This window comes from Cetorhinus maximus, chromosome 5, assembly GCF_964194155.1.
Source record: "Cetorhinus maximus chromosome 5, sCetMax3.hap1.1, whole genome shotgun sequence".
NCBI lineage: Eukaryota > Metazoa > Chordata > Chondrichthyes > Lamniformes > Cetorhinidae > Cetorhinus > Cetorhinus maximus.
This window is the reverse complement of record NC_135883.1, coordinates 48862928-48880334: the sequence shown is the minus strand read 5'-3', so window position 1 is coordinate 48880334 and position 17407 is coordinate 48862928. Positions and strand designations below refer to the sequence as shown.

At 44.2% G+C, this 17407-nt stretch overlaps 1 protein-coding gene across 3 annotated transcripts in view; it reads right to left on the bottom strand.

Annotated features, from left to right (window-relative positions):
• The window catches only part of fam135a (family with sequence similarity 135 member A), a 257651-nt gene extending 241043 nt beyond the window's left edge, over positions 1-16608 (bottom strand). For all 3 annotated transcript variants that reach the window (XR_013576591.1, XM_078541854.1, XM_078541856.1), the window contains exon 1: positions 16260-16608. The gene's annotated coding sequence lies outside the window, so the exon portion shown is untranslated. The remainder of the gene's footprint in view (positions 1-16259) is intronic.
• Between the last annotated feature and the right edge of the window lie 799 nt (positions 16609-17407).

Below are 17407 nucleotides of genomic sequence, written 5' to 3'. Positions count from 1 at the left end.
GTTTCTATCTTTGTGTACAAACTTTCAACGTCCATTGTAAAAAGTATGTCATTGGAGGGTTACGGTTAGTGAGTTAATCACTTCTACAAAGTGGTATGTACCTTAATGTAAATAAAAATACCTGGAAAAACTCAGCAAGTCTGACAGCATCTGCAGAGAGGAACACAGTTAACGTTTCGAGTCCATATGACTCTTCAACAGAATTAAGGAAAAATAGAAAAGAGGTGAAATATAAGCTGGTTTAAGGGGAGTGGGACAAGTAGAGCTGGATAAAGGGCCAGTGATAGGTAGAGATAGCCAAAAGATGTCATAGACAAAAGGACAATGAGGTGTTGAAGGTGGTGATATTATCTAAGGAATGTGCTAATAGGTGACATTAAGGGTAGAAAGCAGGACGAGCAAGGTACAGATAGCCCTAGTGGGGGTGGGGTGGGGGGAAGGGATCGAAATAGGATAAAAGGTAGAGATAAAATAATGGATGGAAATACATTTAAAAATAATGGAAATAGATAGGAAAAGAAAAATCTATATAAATTATTGGAAAAAGGGGGGATCGGAAAGGGGGTGGGAATGGAGGAGAGAGTTCATGATCTAAAATTGTTGAACTCAGTATTCAGTCCGGAAGGCTGTAAAGTGCCTAGTCGGAAGATGAGGTGCTGTTCCTCCAGTTTACGTTGAGCTCCACTGGAACATTGCAGCAGGCCAAGGACAGACATGTGGGCATGAGAGCAGGGTGGAGTGTTGAAATGGCAAGCGACAGGGAGGTCTGCATCATGCCTGCGGACAGACCTTGGCCTGCTGCAATGTTCCAGTGAAACTCAACGCAAACTGGAGGAACAGCACCTCATCTTCCGACTAGGCACTTTACAGCCTTCCGGACTGAATATTAAGTTCAACAATTTTAGATCATGAACTCTCTCCTCCATTCCCCACCCCCTTTCCGATCCCCCTTTTTTCCAATAATTTATATAGATTTTTCTTTTCCCACCTGTTTCCATTATTTTTAAATGTATTTCCATCCATTGTTTTATCTCTACCTTTTAGCCTATTTCGATCCCTTCCCCCCACCCCACCCCCACTAGGGCTATCTGTACCTTGCTCGTCCTGCTTTCTACCCTTAATGTCACCTATTAGCACATTCCTTAGATAATGTCACCACCTTCAACACCTCTTTGCCCTTTTGTCTATCTCCACCTATCACTGGCCCTCTATCCAGCTCTACCTGTCCCACCCCCCCGCCTTAAACCATCTTATATTTCACCTCTTTTCTATTTTTCCTTAGTTCTGTTGAAGAGTCATACGGACTCGAAACGTTAACTGTGTTCCTCTCCGCAGATGCTGTCAGACCTGCTGAGTTTTTCCAGGTATTTTTATTTTTGTTTTGGATTTCCAGCATCCGCAGTTTTTTGCTTTTGTTGCTTAATCTAACTAGGGTGTTCCTGCTCTAAGAGGTTCCAATCTATGTCATTAAAGCATGGATGATCATGCAAGAAGGTGCATGAGCTTGGAAAGGCACATCACTGAAATATGAAGTATATGTAAATTAAACCATTTGTTATCAGATGGCTAGCTTGGTGCTGCAGAATTAATGTGCGTGTTCCCCTTGCTGTACAGTTAGACCTTTGGAAGTCCGTATCATGTCATGTTTGTCAGTATTGAGGGGAAAGAAACTTGAAATTGGCAGAACAAAGCCAAAGAACGCTGGAGAGTGCTAATTGTTCGCAATTATTTTTTAAAAGCAGCTGCAGATATGAGACTCAGATTCGTTGTGCCAAGTAGTTAGAATTTTCATTTTGGACATGGAGTATGGGAGATTTATTTATAATAAATTAACAAGAACATCTTATTTATAGACACCAAGTTAAAAGATTTAATAATATATGCATAGTCTTCGGTATTTGTGCTACCTCATCTATCTAAAGATGGAAGCCTTAAAAAAACATTCAACGCAAATACAGAAGATAATATTACTTCATGACTGCATCACCGAATAAAAGGAGTTATTGAGAATGAAAGAAGCCCCTGAGATAAAATGTAGTCCCTGAAAATCAAAAAGTAACTCGAGAAAATCTCAAGAGTCCTCAAGGGGGAGGGGCAGGAATTAATAATTTTACTCCAAGGGCCAAAGTGGCCTACTCCTCCTCCTTATAATTGTATCAGTTAGCAGCCAACTGAGAAACTATGATTCATGTACCCCTCCTTCTCCTGAAAAATAAATTACAGGAACCACTTTCCAGTTCTTAGCACAACACCTCTGTGGTTAGGAAGCTCACTTCTCTAAAAGGATGTTGCGATTCCCATTAAATATTTGCAGGGAACCTGAACCTATAGAGAAAAATACTCCATTGGTTCTGGCAAAAAAAATATGAACCTTCCCTTTCTACCTTGTAGCTCACAAAGCCAAAAATTGAAGTTCTATACATTACTGTATTTTTTAATTCTCCCTAGGCTGTATATCAGAATATCTGCAGCTGGCCACTGACAGGACATAATTACACTATCTACATTCAATGCTCCCAGCATTCCTGCGTATCTTATATGAGCAGGATAATGTGGGTATTTCTCAACGGCTGTATCTACTTTTTACGCTGAACCCTGCTGCACGTCAACAGCATCATTCATATCCTCTTGCACCTGTGGTCTTGCTATCCTCATTTTTTAACCTTCTGTGGCTTCAACACATGCACATGATGGTTCCTACATGGGTGTCATGAAAGTACAGTTGTGATATTATAATTTTTAAAACAAGATTTGTTTTTATATGGGCACAAGAAGCCTTAAAGGTGGCTGCCAAAAGTCACCTGGCTTTTTCTTCAACTGTGATGTTGTCAAGCTTCTAGAAGGCTCCGAGTGAATTATAAACAGACATACCCAGACATGAAAAGACTTCTGAAATTCAATGGGTCATCAAACAGGCAATGGCTTTCCCTTAAGGTGTGAAAACCTTAGCCCCTTTTGAACACTACAGCTGATAAGGGGGTTTTGGATTGCTAAATGGGATTACCACTTGCTTTAGATAAAAACAAAAAACTACTGCAGATGCTGGAAATCCAAAACAAAAACAGAATTACCTGGAAAAACTCAGCAGGTCTTATTTGGAAGATGACTTGGCATTCTGTCCAGATCGCATGACAGCAACCATTTTAGGTTTTGAACTGTATAAAGACAGGCTGCGAGCAGCCATTCTTGTGTGCAGAACCATCTTGAACATTATGAGGAAGACACCCTGAAACAGAAACTATTTTTCAACGGGGAGACACTGAGGAAGCTTTCCAGAAACAGCTAACGGACTGCTATACGAAAATCAGGCTACCAAGAGCCACCACCTGCAGTAGATGCTGAGGGGTTGTTATAGATTCTGAGGGGTTGTTTCCCCTTGTGGGAGAGTCAAGGGCCAGAGGGCATAATCTCATAGTAAGGGGTTGCCCACTTAAGACAGAAATGAGGAGGAATTTCTTCTCCCAGAGGGTAATGAATCAGTGGAATTCTTTACCGCAGAGGGCTGTAGAGGCTGGGTCGTTAAGTATATTCAAGGCTGAGAGAGACAGATTTTTAATCAGTAAGGGAATCAAGAGTTATGGGGAAAAGGCAGGAAGGTGGGGTTGAGAACAATCAAATCAGTCATGATCTCATTGAATTGTGGAGCAGACTCAATGGGTCAAATGGACTACTTCTGCTTTTATGGTCCTTCGGCTTCTTTCCTCACCTTGATGGTGGGCGGTGAGTTTTGAGATGGTTGAAGGGAAAAGGCAAAATCAGAATGGTTGGAGGGGCATAAAGAGGCATGAGGGATTTGCTACAGGAGAACAATAAAAGTGAAAGTGAAAACAGGAGCCTTCACTACTCCCAGGATCTGTTCTGTGTGCTGAGTCCACCTAAAAAAGGCAACACCAACTGGTTGACTGCAGAATCAATCGCAGCTGCTAAGCCATGTCTCAAGTTTCAACCCCTTCACTTCGAAAAAATGGTACTCAAGCAATGGGCCCACAATGATATCTCATTGATTGAAATCTGATTTGAAATCTCATCTTTTAGGTGTCTGCTTTTAATCTTTGTACCTGTATTTTAGTTAATAACTTTATCACTTTTACTTTAGGAACCTTCAGCAGTAGTTTCTGTAATAAGCAAACCTTTATCTTGTTTAAGTCTAAAGATTGTCTGCTGGATTTTTTTTAAACTGGACCATTCATGAATTAGACACACACACAAATTCTTAGCTAACGGACCACTTTAAGGAAACATCTTTTACATGGGTCATGACACAGGCTGAATCACGACTGCCTCACTGGACACACCTCATCAGACTCTACCCCTCTGCTTCTAGCCCCAACCATTTCTCCCAATTTTCACCTCTCTATGACCCCATGGCACTTCGACAAATGACAACAGAACTACTTCATTATGTAGCTACATTTATTGTCTTTCCCAACCAAAGGGTTTCTCCTCCTGAACTCGCTTAAAGTTTGGGGAAGGCAATCTTCACTTTCTTCAAACTGGCAAAAAAACACCAGCTCTAACCCAGTTGTTACCTGCATATTGTTCTTCTCATGCCTCTTTACCCCCCACTCTTCACCTCCAAACATTCTGATTTTGACTTTTCCCTTCAACCATCTCAAAACTCACCACCATCAAGGTGAAGAAGCCAAAAACCAATTAAGGTGGCAATTAACTGTGGCATCAAGGAGTCCTAGCAAAACTGGAGTCAATGGGAATCAGGGGGAAAAATCTCTGCTGGATGCAGTCATACCTAGCACAAAGGAAGATGGTTGTGGTTGTTGGGAGGTCAATCATCTCAATCCCAGGACACCACTACAGGAATTCCTCAGGGTAGTGTCCTAGGCCCAGCCATCTTTAGCTGCTTCGTCAATGACCTTCCTGCCATCATCAGGTCAGAAGTGGGGATGTTTGCTGATGATTGCACAATGTTCAGCATCATTCGTGGCTCCTTGGGTACTGAAACAGTCCATGTCCAAATGCAGCAAGACCTGGACAATATCCAGGCTTGGGCTGATGTGTGGCGCGAATGTAACTTGCCATACAAGTGCCAGGCAATGACCATCTCCAACAAGAGAGAATCTAACCATTGCCCCTCGACATTCAATAGTATTAGCATCACTGAATCCCCCACAGTCAACATCCTGGGGATTACCATTGACCAGAAACTGAACTGGACTAGCCACATAAATACTGTGGTTACAAAAGTAGGTCAGAGGCAAGAAATCCTGTGGAGAGTAACTCCTGTCCCAACACCCCAAAGCCTGTTCGCTGCCATCCACAAGGCACAAGTCAGGAGTGTGATGGAATACTCTCCGCTTGCTTGGATAAGTGCAGCTCCCACAACACTCCAAGAAGCTTGATACCATCCAGGTCAAAGCAGCCTGCTTGATTGGCACCCCATCCACAAACATTCACTCCCTCCACCACCGACAAACAGTGGCAGTGTGTACCATCTACAAGATGCACTGCAGAAACTCACCAAGGTTCCTTAGGCAGCACCTTCCAAACCCACGTAAATGTATAAAAAAAGAGAAGCTACCAAATTAAATTATCAATCAATATAAAGGGTAGTAAAGCATTCCAAACAGTTAAATAACAAATGAAAAATTAGGATTGTGATAGGGACACTAAGGGATATACATGACAAATTTACAGATAATGACAACAAAAAGGTAGCAAAATTATACAATTACTTTGCCTCATTATTTAACCAGGGAGACTAACTTGGTTGTTGAATTTTTTTATTCTTTCATGGGATGTGGGTGTTACTGGCAAGGGCATCATTTGTTGCGCATCCCTAACTGCCCTTGAGAAGGCAGTGGCGAGCTGCCTTCTTGAACCGCTGCAGTCCATGTGGTGTAGGTACACCCACAGTGCTGTTAGGAAGGGAGTTCCAGGATTTTGACCCAGTGACAGTGAAGGACCAGCAATATAATTTCAAGTCAGGATGGTGAGTGGCTTGAAGGGCAACTTACAGATGGTGGTGTTCCCATGCATCTGCTGCCCTTGTTCTTCTAGGTGAAGGTGGTCACATGTTTGGAAGGTCCTGTCATAAGAGGCTTGACGTGTTGCTACTGTGCATCTTGTAGATGGTACACATTGCTGCCACTGTGTGATGGTGGTAGAGGGAGTGAAGGTTAAAGGTGCTGATCAAGCAGGTTGCTTTGTCCTGGATGGTGCCAAGCTTCCTGATTGTTGCTGCAGCCGCACTCATCCAAGCAAGTGGAGAGTATTCCTGTCTTGTGCCTTGTAGATGGTAGACAGGCTTTGGGGAGTCAGAAGGTGAGTTACTCGCCTCAAAATGCCCAGCTTCTGATCTGCCCTTACAGCCACAGTATCTATATGGCTGGTCCAGTTCAGTTTCTGGTCAATAGTAATCCCCAATAGTGGGGGATTCAGTGATGGTACTGCCATTGAATGTCAAGAAGAGATAATTAGATTCTCTCTTGCTAGAGATGGTCATTGCCTGGACTTGTGTTACACCAACGTTACTTGCCACTTAGCCCCAAGTCTGAAATGTTGTCTAGGTCTTTCCTCTCATATTGGCACAGACTGCTTCAATATGTAAGGAGTTACAAAGGCTACTGAACATTGTGCAATCATCAGCAACATCCTGACTTCTGACCTTATGATGTGGGAAGGTCATTGATAAAGCAGTTGAAGATAACTGAGCCTAGGTCACTACCCTGAGGAACTCCTGCAGCAATGCCTGGGACTGGGATGATTGACATCCAACAACCACAACTCCAACCAGTTTCCCCCCCCCGATTCCCAGACTCCAGTTTTGATAGGGCTCTTTGATGCCACACTCTGTCAAATGCTGCCTTGATGTCAAGAGCAGTCCCTCTCACCTCACCTCTGGAGTTCAGCTCTTTTGTCCATGTTTGGACCAAGACTGTAATGAGGTCAGGAGCTGAGTGGCCTGGCCATCAATGAACAGGTTATTGTTGTCTAAATGCCACTTGATAGCACTGTTAACAACATCTTCCATCACTTTGCTGAAGACTGAAAGGAAGATGATGAGGTGGTAATTGGCCAGATTGGATTTGTCCTGCTTTTTGTGGACAGGACATACCTGGGAAATTTTCCACTTTGCCAGTTAGATGCCCGTGTGGTAGGTGCACCGAAACAGCTTGGCTAGGGATGCAGCTAGTTCTGGAGCATAAGCCTTCCGTATTATTGCCAAGATGTTGTCAGGGCCCATAGTCTATGGTATATATAGTATATATAGTATACATAGATGATATATACTTAGCATATATCCTTCAGCCATTTCCTGATATCGTGAAGTGAATCAAATTGGCTCAAGATTGGCACCTGTGATGTTGGGGACCTCAGGAGGTGGTTGAGATGGGTCATCCACTTCTGGTCTCAAGATGGTTGTAAATGCTTGAGCCTTGGCTTTTGCATTGGCATGGTGAGCTTCCCACATTATTGAGGATGGGAATATTTATGGAGTCTTCTCCACTTAGTTGTTTAATTGTCCATGACCATTCATGACTGGTTGTGATCTGATCCACTGGTTGTGAAGTTGTTTAGATCTGTCTATTGTATACTGCTCCCGCTGTCTTTTGTGCATGTAGTCCTGTATTGCAGTTTCTCCCAATTGACACCTCGTTTTTAGGTATGCCTGGTGTTGTTCCTGGCATGATCTCCTGCATTCCTCACTTAACCAGGGTTGTTCACTACTCACATGTAACCTTTCAGGCAATCCACAAATTTTAGGATACACTTTCCCAAAATGGAAAATTCTTGCTAACAGGAAGCTCACACCCACCTTGAATGACCTCTTACCTCAGAAATTAATAGAACATTTTTTACATTAATTTTTATGGGACGTGAGCGTCACTGGCTAGGCCAGCATTTATTGCCCATCAGTAACTGCCCTCGAAAAGGTGGGTGAGCTGCCTTCTTGGACCGCTGCAGTCCATGTGGTGTAGGTACACCCACAGTGCTGTTAGGGAGGGAGCTCCAGGATTTTGACCCAGCAACAGTGAAGGAACGGCAATACATTTGCAAGTCAGGATGGTGAATGGCTTGGAGGGGAACTTCCAGGTGGTGGTGTTCCCATGTGCTTGCTGCCTTTGTCCTTCTAGATGGTAGTAGTCATGGGTTTGGAAGGTGCTGTCTAAGGAACCTTGGCAAGTTCCTGCATCTTTAGATGGCGCACACTGCCCTGCCACTGTGCATCAGTAGTGGAAGGAGTGAATGTTTGTGGATGGGCATAAATCAAGCAGGCTGCTTTGTCCTGGGCAGTGTCAAACTTCTTGAGTGTTGTTGGAGTCCAGGCAAATGGAGAGCACTCCATCACACTCCTGACTTGTGCCTTATAAATGGTAGACAGGCTTTGTGGAGTCAGGAGATGAGTTACTCACCACAGGATTCCTAGCCTCTGACCCACTATTTATATGTCTAGTCCAGTTCAGATTCTGGTCAATGGTAACCCCCCAGGATGTTGTTAGTGCGGGATTCAGTGATACCATTGAATGTCGAGGGGTGATGGCTAGATTCTCTCTGGTGGAGATGGTCATTGCCTGGCATTTGTGTGGTGTGAAGGTTACTTGCCACTTGTCAGCTCAAGCCTGGATATTGTCCAGGTCTTGCTGCATTTGAACATGGACTGCTTTAGTATCTGAGGAGTCGCGAATGGTGCTGAACATTGTACAATCATCAGCGAACATCCCCACTTCTGATCTTCTGAGGGAAGGTAGGTCAGTGATGAAACAGCTGAAGATGGTTGGGCCGAGGACACTACCCTGAGGAACTCCTGCAGTGATGTCCTGGAACTGAAATGATTGACCTCCAACAACCACAGCCATCTTCCTTTGTGCTAGGTATGACTCCAACCAGCAGAGAGTTTTCCCCCTGATTCCCATTGACTCTAGTTTTGCTAGGATTCCTTGATGCCACACTCTGGCAAAATGCAGCCTTGATGTCAAGGGCTGTCACTCTCAATTCACCTTTGAAGTTCAGCTCTTTTGTCCATGTTTGAGCCAAGGCTGTAAAAACATCTGTAAGAAAGCGGAGATCTATTCAAATTCCACCAGATAAATTGAAATATGTATTTAAGTTGGCTACATTTCTAATCCTATACCTGCCTCCTATTGCATCGATACCTTCTGAATAAAGAATTCTAGGAGGCATACTTAACTTGCATCAAAAAATCTATATTCAACATTTTTTCTGACTGCAAGAGATGGTAATTTTGACTTTAAGAATTGATAGCTGCAGCTAACAAGTTCTCCTTTTCAACAGTGGCTCCCATAATCTGATAACTGAGTGCAACTAAAATGCATTCCTTTAATTTTCACAAAACAGCTAAAAAACAAATTGCAGGCGAAGCTTTAATGTTGCCATTCCCATAGATTTGGTTTAAAAGTCCACCAAATTAATCACAAAGAAACAAGCTTAATGCAGTTATTAAAATTTATTTCAATTGGTAAAGAATAATGGTTTATAAACTGCTTCAATAGCTTTCTTCACTATCGTTGAACAACAGCCACATCTGCAAACCCTAGAACAAACAAAATCTTAGAAATGAAAAAGAGCTTCATTGGCCCTCAATGCCATAGCCACTAAAAGAATATCGCTCGAGCAACAACCTTAATCCTTCACTTTCCAATTGTCTAAAACTTTGAAAGGTTTCTAAAGCAACTAAATATTACTAATTAAAAAGATCAGCCAAAAAGGAATAGTCCTGCAAAAACTAGGTCTCAGCACAAATTCAACACTCCTCAAACTGTATGTTCTACTAAAAATGACAGTTGTATTGAAATTTTGACAGTATGGCGTGTTCTGGGTGTATACAGTCCTTGATTTAATTTATTCAGAAGTTAAAACTATAGCAAACATGTCAGCAGGATGAGCTGGTTTACATTTGGCTTCCCTCAGGAGAAGAGTCTTACTCCTGTTTGCACTTGAGACAAATCATTTGAAATAAGGACATTTTAATTGACACAAAATTATTTGATTTTACTGCGTGTGTTCTGTTTCCGTTGTAAGAAACTAGATACTCAATAGCAACAGGACCAAAGAAAGAAATCAACTCACATCTATTCAACTAGTAGATACACTTCTTCATTCAGTTTTAATAGCAGAACCCACAGGAGTTCCCTATCTCCAGATACTGGTAGAGATAAACATACATTAACTTTGAATAAACAGTACTCTCCTAGACTTCTTTCCCTTTTAAACAATAAGGGTTAATTTAAAATAGTATTGCCATCATGCAATAGACAAAACCATAATCTTATATATGCACATAAAACTTCATTGCTTGATATGTTAATAGGGACAGAGAGAGAGCAATGACACCAGTGCAATATTCTACATAAATTTACACGACTTGCAAACAGAATATTTTCTTAATCTTGCTGCTCAAAGAATCTGCCTACCAATGAATGATTAAACATTTTAGCAAGGGCATCCAGATAATCCCACAATATCCTTTCTGGAATTTTGATAAGATTAAAGTTAGTGTAAAGCTGCATTTGAAATAGACATATTTCCATTTTTCTTCCTCCCTCTCCCAAGGATTTATACCAAGGCTTTTGTTACCCAAAAGTACACATCCTACCAACATTATGTAAATAAAATGTATTAAATACAGGTACTCATTATTGACAAAATCACAAAATGATTACAAAACTGAAGGAGGCCATTCAGCCTGTCATGTCTGTGCTGGCTCTCTGCAAGAACTCACCTTCTTGCCTATTCCCGCATAGTCCTGCAATTTTTTTCCCTTTCAGATAATGATCCAATTCTCTTTTGAAAGCTGCGATTGAATCTGCCTCCACCACACTCTGCAGTGCATACCAGATCCTAACCACTTGCTGTGTAGTTTTTCCTCATGTCATGATTGCTTCTTTTGCCAACTACCTTAAATCTATGCCCTCTCACAAATGGGAACAGTTTCTCCCTATCTACTCTCCCCAGAGGCATCATGATTTTGAATACCTATATCAAATCTCCTCTCAACATTCTCTTCTCCAAGGAGAACAACCCTAGCTTCTCCAATCTATCTACGTAACTGAGGTTCCTCATCCCTGGAATCATTCTCTTGAATCTTTTCTGCACTCTCATCTGATGCCTTCACATCCTTCCTAAAGTGTGGCGCTCAGAAGTGAACGCAATACTCCAGTTGAGGCCAAACCAGTGTTTTATACAGGTTCAACATAACCTCCTTGCTTTGTGCTCTATGCCCCTATTTGTAAAGCCCAGGATCCCATATGCTTTTTTTTTTAAAAACTGCTCTCTCAAACTGTCCTGCCACCTCCAATGATTTGTGTACAGATACCCCCAGCACCCTCTGCTTTTTAAATAAAAAGCATTTAAAATTTAGAACCCCTTATAGAATTGTACTCTACTTTATATTGCCTCTTTGTTCTTCCTACCAAAATGAATCATTTCACACTTCTCTGCATTAAACTTCATCTGCCCATTCCACCTACTAGTTTATGTCCTTTTGAAGTGTAACATTATCCTTGTCACAGTTCACAATGTTTCCAAGGAACAGAGTAAAGTATACCTGAGAAGTGAGTTTCTCAGTTGTTAAAGGTAAAAGGTAAAAGATCTGTTCTGCAGTTTGAAGTAAATGTTGCCTACAAAAATAGTGTTTCGTCTATGGGGTTTTTAGTCTATTTGTTATAGTAAGTCTTAAAACATGAAATCTTATGTATTCCTTTCAGCTATCAACTGCAGGCTTGAATTTCTTTTTGAAAGTTAACAGTCTCTATGGAGATTGAAACACAAGGTTTACTTAGAACTGGAAACCTAGCCTAATCTCAGTGTCATGTATTAAGAATTTAATGGCATCGTAATAAAGAACAAACAAAGAACAAGGCTACACTTCCAGCTAAAAACGTTGGTGCTTAATTACAATCCAAGTTCAAGTTAGAGATACTAATTCTAATTTTTGTGACAGATTTAATACATCAAAACTTGAGTTTAGAGGCAGTAGTGTTTTCTTTGAAAGCAGCTTATACATCAGTATGAGGCAACTCAAAGCATACTTTTTCTACACTGCTTCATCCAGTCCCCCAATAATCAAATATGGTTCAAATAGATCATCAAACAGATTTCCCAAAATACTGTGTAGAGATTTCACCAGATACAGAAATGGGAATAAATTTAGTATGCTTACTTTGACAGCATCCTCCCAACCCTCAGATGATCTTGATCACTGAGGACAATAGCAGAAACACTGCAAGAACAATATCACCTCAAAATCATACACCATTTCGACTTTGACATGTCACCTCCGATCCTGTATAAAAGTCCTGCAATTCCATACCTAACACCAACGGTGAAGGAAAGGGCTATAGCTCCAGCACATTCTCAGAGTAAAAAAAGGATGAGTACAAATATGGTATTGTCAGTAAAAGCAAAGGTAATGTAGAATCTTGTATATTTTTATTCCCAAACTAATACCTTCTATATGCAATGCTTCTTTCAATCAAGCTGTTTCCCAGGCTCAGTGGCATTGTGACCCAGATACAGGCGAGGAGAGTGCAGGGCACAGAATCACAGAATTGGCATGGTGTAGAAGGAGACCATTGAGCCCATCATGTCTGCACCGACTCTCTGAACATTTTAATTTAGTGCCAATCTCCTGCCTTTTCCCCGTAACCCTGCACATTGTTTCTATTTAAATAATCATCCAATGCCTTCTTGAATGCATTGGGTCCATGATCAGAGCCATCCATCAACAGGGCTGGCAGTCTAAAGAGGGATTCAGGGGAAGTACTTCTGCTTCTCCTGCAGATGAAGTGTGCTACAAGTGGCACATTGAACACATTTCTAATTAAAAGTTTCACATGTTTAAGTCTTGGATCTCCGGCTGTACAAAAAAATTCCAGTGTTACATGATTTTAGTGCAAGACATCTGACAGTTTGGTATGCAATTTTATTACTTCACAATTAAAATATGAAGTTACACAAAGGTATTAAAGACAACAAAATACTGAATAACTAACACAGTGTAGCCATCCTTCGTGCATTAATTATTTCAGATACACTTCAGCCCGAAAGTGGCAATACAACTCAGCAATCAGAAGTTATTTATACACTGACCTTAGACAGGCGTTTACATTGTCAGCTCCCAATGCATATACCTGGCAGCAACCCCAATTTGCCAGATTTCCTATAGCAAATTACCAGAAAGACCTGGACTGAGGTTTTGCACATGTTACCACGCATGCACAAAGCATCACTGTGGGCTGAACATTATGCTGTGTGCCAGTTGCACACAGCAAGAAACAGAACAGAATCTATAGTACAACAGCAGCCATAAGCATAAAACATTTTATAATAAAAAATACAAAACTAAGATCTTTCCTATAGCAACCGGTCACGTCACGTACTTTCCAGTGGTATGATATATCAACTCTACTAAAACAATGAAAATAAGATCCTAATTAACCTTCACAAAAATGTCAGATCTCTTTGGAAATAAGAACATCTCAACAGAGAGCAGAGTGAGATTACTAAACTGCGAATGCTGGCCAATGTTCCTATCTTCCAACTTTTGCATCCATATAAGCAAGACAATGGAAAATAAAGGCAAAAGAGATGAGGTTTCTGAGATGTATGAGGAGGATTAGTTGGACAACATGCAACTAATGAGGAAGTTTTAAGGAAAGCAGGCACACAATGAACTTTGGCAGATGATCACCAAGAGACAACTACAATTTTTTGGGCACAAACTTCGGAGAGAGAAACCAGAAAATGCGGTAGTGATTGTTAAAACTAAGGGTAATAGAGCATGAGGAAAACAAAGCTTAAGAAGCAGAACAGACACGAGAATTGTGAAAAACACCAAGATGTTGGCAGCTATCAAGGACCAAGAAAATTAGGCAGCCACGATCACCAGAAGAAGAATTAAGGTGGACAGCATGCATGGGTCAGCATTGACAAGACACACCACCTTACAACCCCTTCCCCGATTATCTGTGGCACTGCCCCAACTCTTGGAAATGAGTCTTATTTTGAAATAAAAAAGCCCAGATTACTGTGTCAATTTAATTATTGAGAATTCCTCCTGCCTTAGCCCACAAAACATAATGGACAAGGGAGAAATTGTTGAAACAACATTGGAGAATGAATTTATATTTGATAGCATCCTCCCACGCACAGCATGGAAAGGAAGATGTGAGAGAGAGGAAGAGTGTGAGTGAGTGAGAGAGAGAGAGAGAAAGATTAGATTAAAAAATGGAAATAGGTTATTGATGTATAGAGAACAGAGAAATATATAAAAGGGGACCATCCCATTCATCGTGCCTGTGCTGGCTCTGTGGCTATCCAATTAATTTCACTCTCAAGCGCTCTCCCCATAGCCCTGCAAATTTTCTCCTCCAAGTGTTTATCAAATTTCTTTTTGGAAGACATTATTCAATCTGCGTTCACCTTTTCAGGCAGCGTATTCCAGATCATTGCAATTCACTGCATGAAAAAAATATTTTGTCATGTCACCTCTTTTTGCCAATTATCGTAAATCTTTTCTTTCTAGTTAGCAACACTCTGGCCAGTGCAAATAATTTCTCTCTTCTTTTTCTATTAAGTTTCCCTTTGTGATTCCCTTTCTCTCTATGAAAGCAGCCATTTACCTTCTCTGCAAAAATGATAACAGGTAAACAGAGAAAGAAATAGATATAGATATCTACATCCAAATCTAGGAGAAATGTAGATACAAATCAGATGGAGGAGAGAAATACACACACACACACACACACACACAAAGAAAATCAGTCCCAGGGGCAGCTAGAAACAGCTCAATAAACAGGACAGTTCAGGGATGAACCATGTTCACAGCTGGAGAACACCAGTGTTTAACTATAAACCCTCACCATTTCTCCAAAACAAATACACAGTGGTTGAGAAAAACCCTCCCAGGTAAAGTTTCTTCCTTCCTTTACCTCGCAAAACCTGACCTATGGGATCCGAGGGGGTCGGGCAGGGATCCAGGGTTGGCGGGGATCCGAGGGGGTCAAGGATCCGAGGGGGTCGGGGGTGGGGGAGGGGAGATCCGAGGGGGTCGGGGAACCAGGGAGGTCGGGGTGGGGGCGGGGATCCCAGGGGGTCGGGGTGGGGGCGGGGATCCCAGGGGGTCGGCAGGGGGGGGGGGGGAGATCCGAGGAGGTCGGGGATCCTGGGGGGGGCGGGGATCATCCCAGGGGGTCCGGGTGGGGGGAATCCCAGGGGGTCCGGGTGGGGGGCAATCCCAGGGGGTCCGGGTGGGGGCAATCCCAGGGGGTCCGGGTGGGGGCAATCCCAGGGGGTCCGGGTGGGGGCAATCCCAGGGGGTCCGGGTGGGGGCAATCCCAGGGGGTCCGGGTGGGGGCAATCCCAGGGGGTCCGGGTGGGGGCAATCCCAGGGGGTCCGGGTGGGGGCAATCCCAGGGGGTCCGGGTGGGGGCAATCCCAGGGGGTCCAGGTGGGGGCAATCCCAGGGGGTCCGGGTGGGGGCAATCCCAGGGGGTCCGGGTGGGGGCAATCCCAGGGGGTCCGGGTGGGGGCAATCCCAGGGGGTCCGGGTGGGGGCAATCCCAGGGGGAGGGAGTGGGGGGCGAGGTGAGGGAGCAGGGGGAGAGTGCAGGGGGGCTGAGAGGGTGGAGCGAGGGGGGGGGGTGAGGGGGGTGTGATAGGGGGAGCGGGGGGGTGTGATAGGGGGAGCGGGGGGGTGTGAGAGGGGGAGCGGGGGGGGGGTGTGAGAGGGGGAGCGGGGGGGGGTGTGAGAGGGGGAGCGGGGGGGTGTGAGAGGGGGAGCGGGGGGGGTGAGAGGGGGAGCGGGGGGGTGTGAGAGGGGGTCCGGGTGGGGGCAATCTCAGGGGGAGGGAGTGGGGGGCGAGGTGAGGGAGCAGGGGGAGAGTGCAGGGGGGCTGAGAGGGTGGAGCGGGGGGGGGGTGAGATAGGGGGAGCGGGGGGGTGTGAGAGGGGGAGCGGGGGGGGTGTGAGAGGGGGAGCGGGGGGATGTGAGAGGGGGAACGGGGGGTGTGAGAGGGGGAGCGGGGGGGGGGGGTGTGAGAGGGGGAGCGGGGGGGTGAGCGGCGAGGAGCAAGAGCAGGGGGTGGGGGAAGTAGAGTGGGAGAGGCAGCAGTGGGGTGGGGGGAGCGGAGAGCAGGTGGGAAGGTGCGAGGGCAGCAGTAGGGAGGGGGGCTTACCCTCACGTGGGGGGTGTTCCCAGCAGCTGCGCGCACCCCCGAACCGCGCTGGACACGCGCACAACCGCCGCTCATTTCAAAACAAGTTGAAAATGGAACCGGCACCTTGTTCTCGGTCGTGGAGTAAGAGGCCCGGTTGCCCGCCCCACTCCTTACTGCTCAGCCCCGGAGGAAGGGGAAGAGCTGCCGCCGCCTATAGGCCTCGACATCAGGGGCTGAGGGGGAAGAGAGATCGAGAGCGAGCTGGATATTGAAGCGACTGACAGACTGCGGCCTTGTCACCACACACAGCCAAGCTCCTCCGGACAACAAACAACAAGGTCAAACGAGCGACAAGAAGCTCCGGCTCTGCTATACAAGCAGCCTCGGTGTGCAGGCTCTGAGGGACGGTGGCGCTGGCGGGTGGGTAACCGGCCTCTCAACAGCTACACGAGAAATGCCATAGTCCCGGGCCGGGCCGCAGTGCGCAGGCGCCGCAGCGAGGATGGGAAGGAGGGACGGGTGAATTCTATCCCTGGGCAGGAGCGACATTGCAGAAACTGGGCTCTGTCTCAGTAAATGTAGTCTTTACAGTTACTTCATTCTGCTACCAATGTCCCCTTTCCACTGCACTCATTATTATACTTAGCACTTATTTCATTCTGCTTTACATTGAGCTGCTATAAATATAAACACTCCACTGCCATTATTTTATTCTGCTTTACATTGAGCTGCTGAAAATATATTCCTCCTCACTGCAATTACCCTCCCCACTCATTACAAATACTTCATTCTGCTTTACATGGGACTGCTGCAAGTATTTGGTTATGGTTGTCAACTTTTATTTTAGGCTGGGGAGAATAGATCTAACACTTTTTTTAAAGGGTTGCTTCAGCTACCTGGAGAAGCTGGGGCCATTCTGCTTAGCGCAAATGTTGAGGGAAGATTCAACAGCACACTGAGTAAGTAAGGAAAACTGTTTCCACTGGCAGAAGACACAGATTAATGTAATTGACTAAAGAATCAGAGGGTAAAGAGAATAATTTTTTTAACGCAGTGAATTTTTACGATCCGGAATGCACTACCTGAAAGGGTGGGTGAGCTGGATTTTGCAATAAGGATAACTGTGAGGCTAACAATACTCACTGTTATCATAAGGAAAATTGGACAACAACTTCTGGCATCTGCACGTGCACAGTTAAAGATGGCAAGCCAGAAGTTGCATTCAGAGATGCCCTGCTGCTCTGCGGGATACGGTTTTGTAGTCCTCAGCA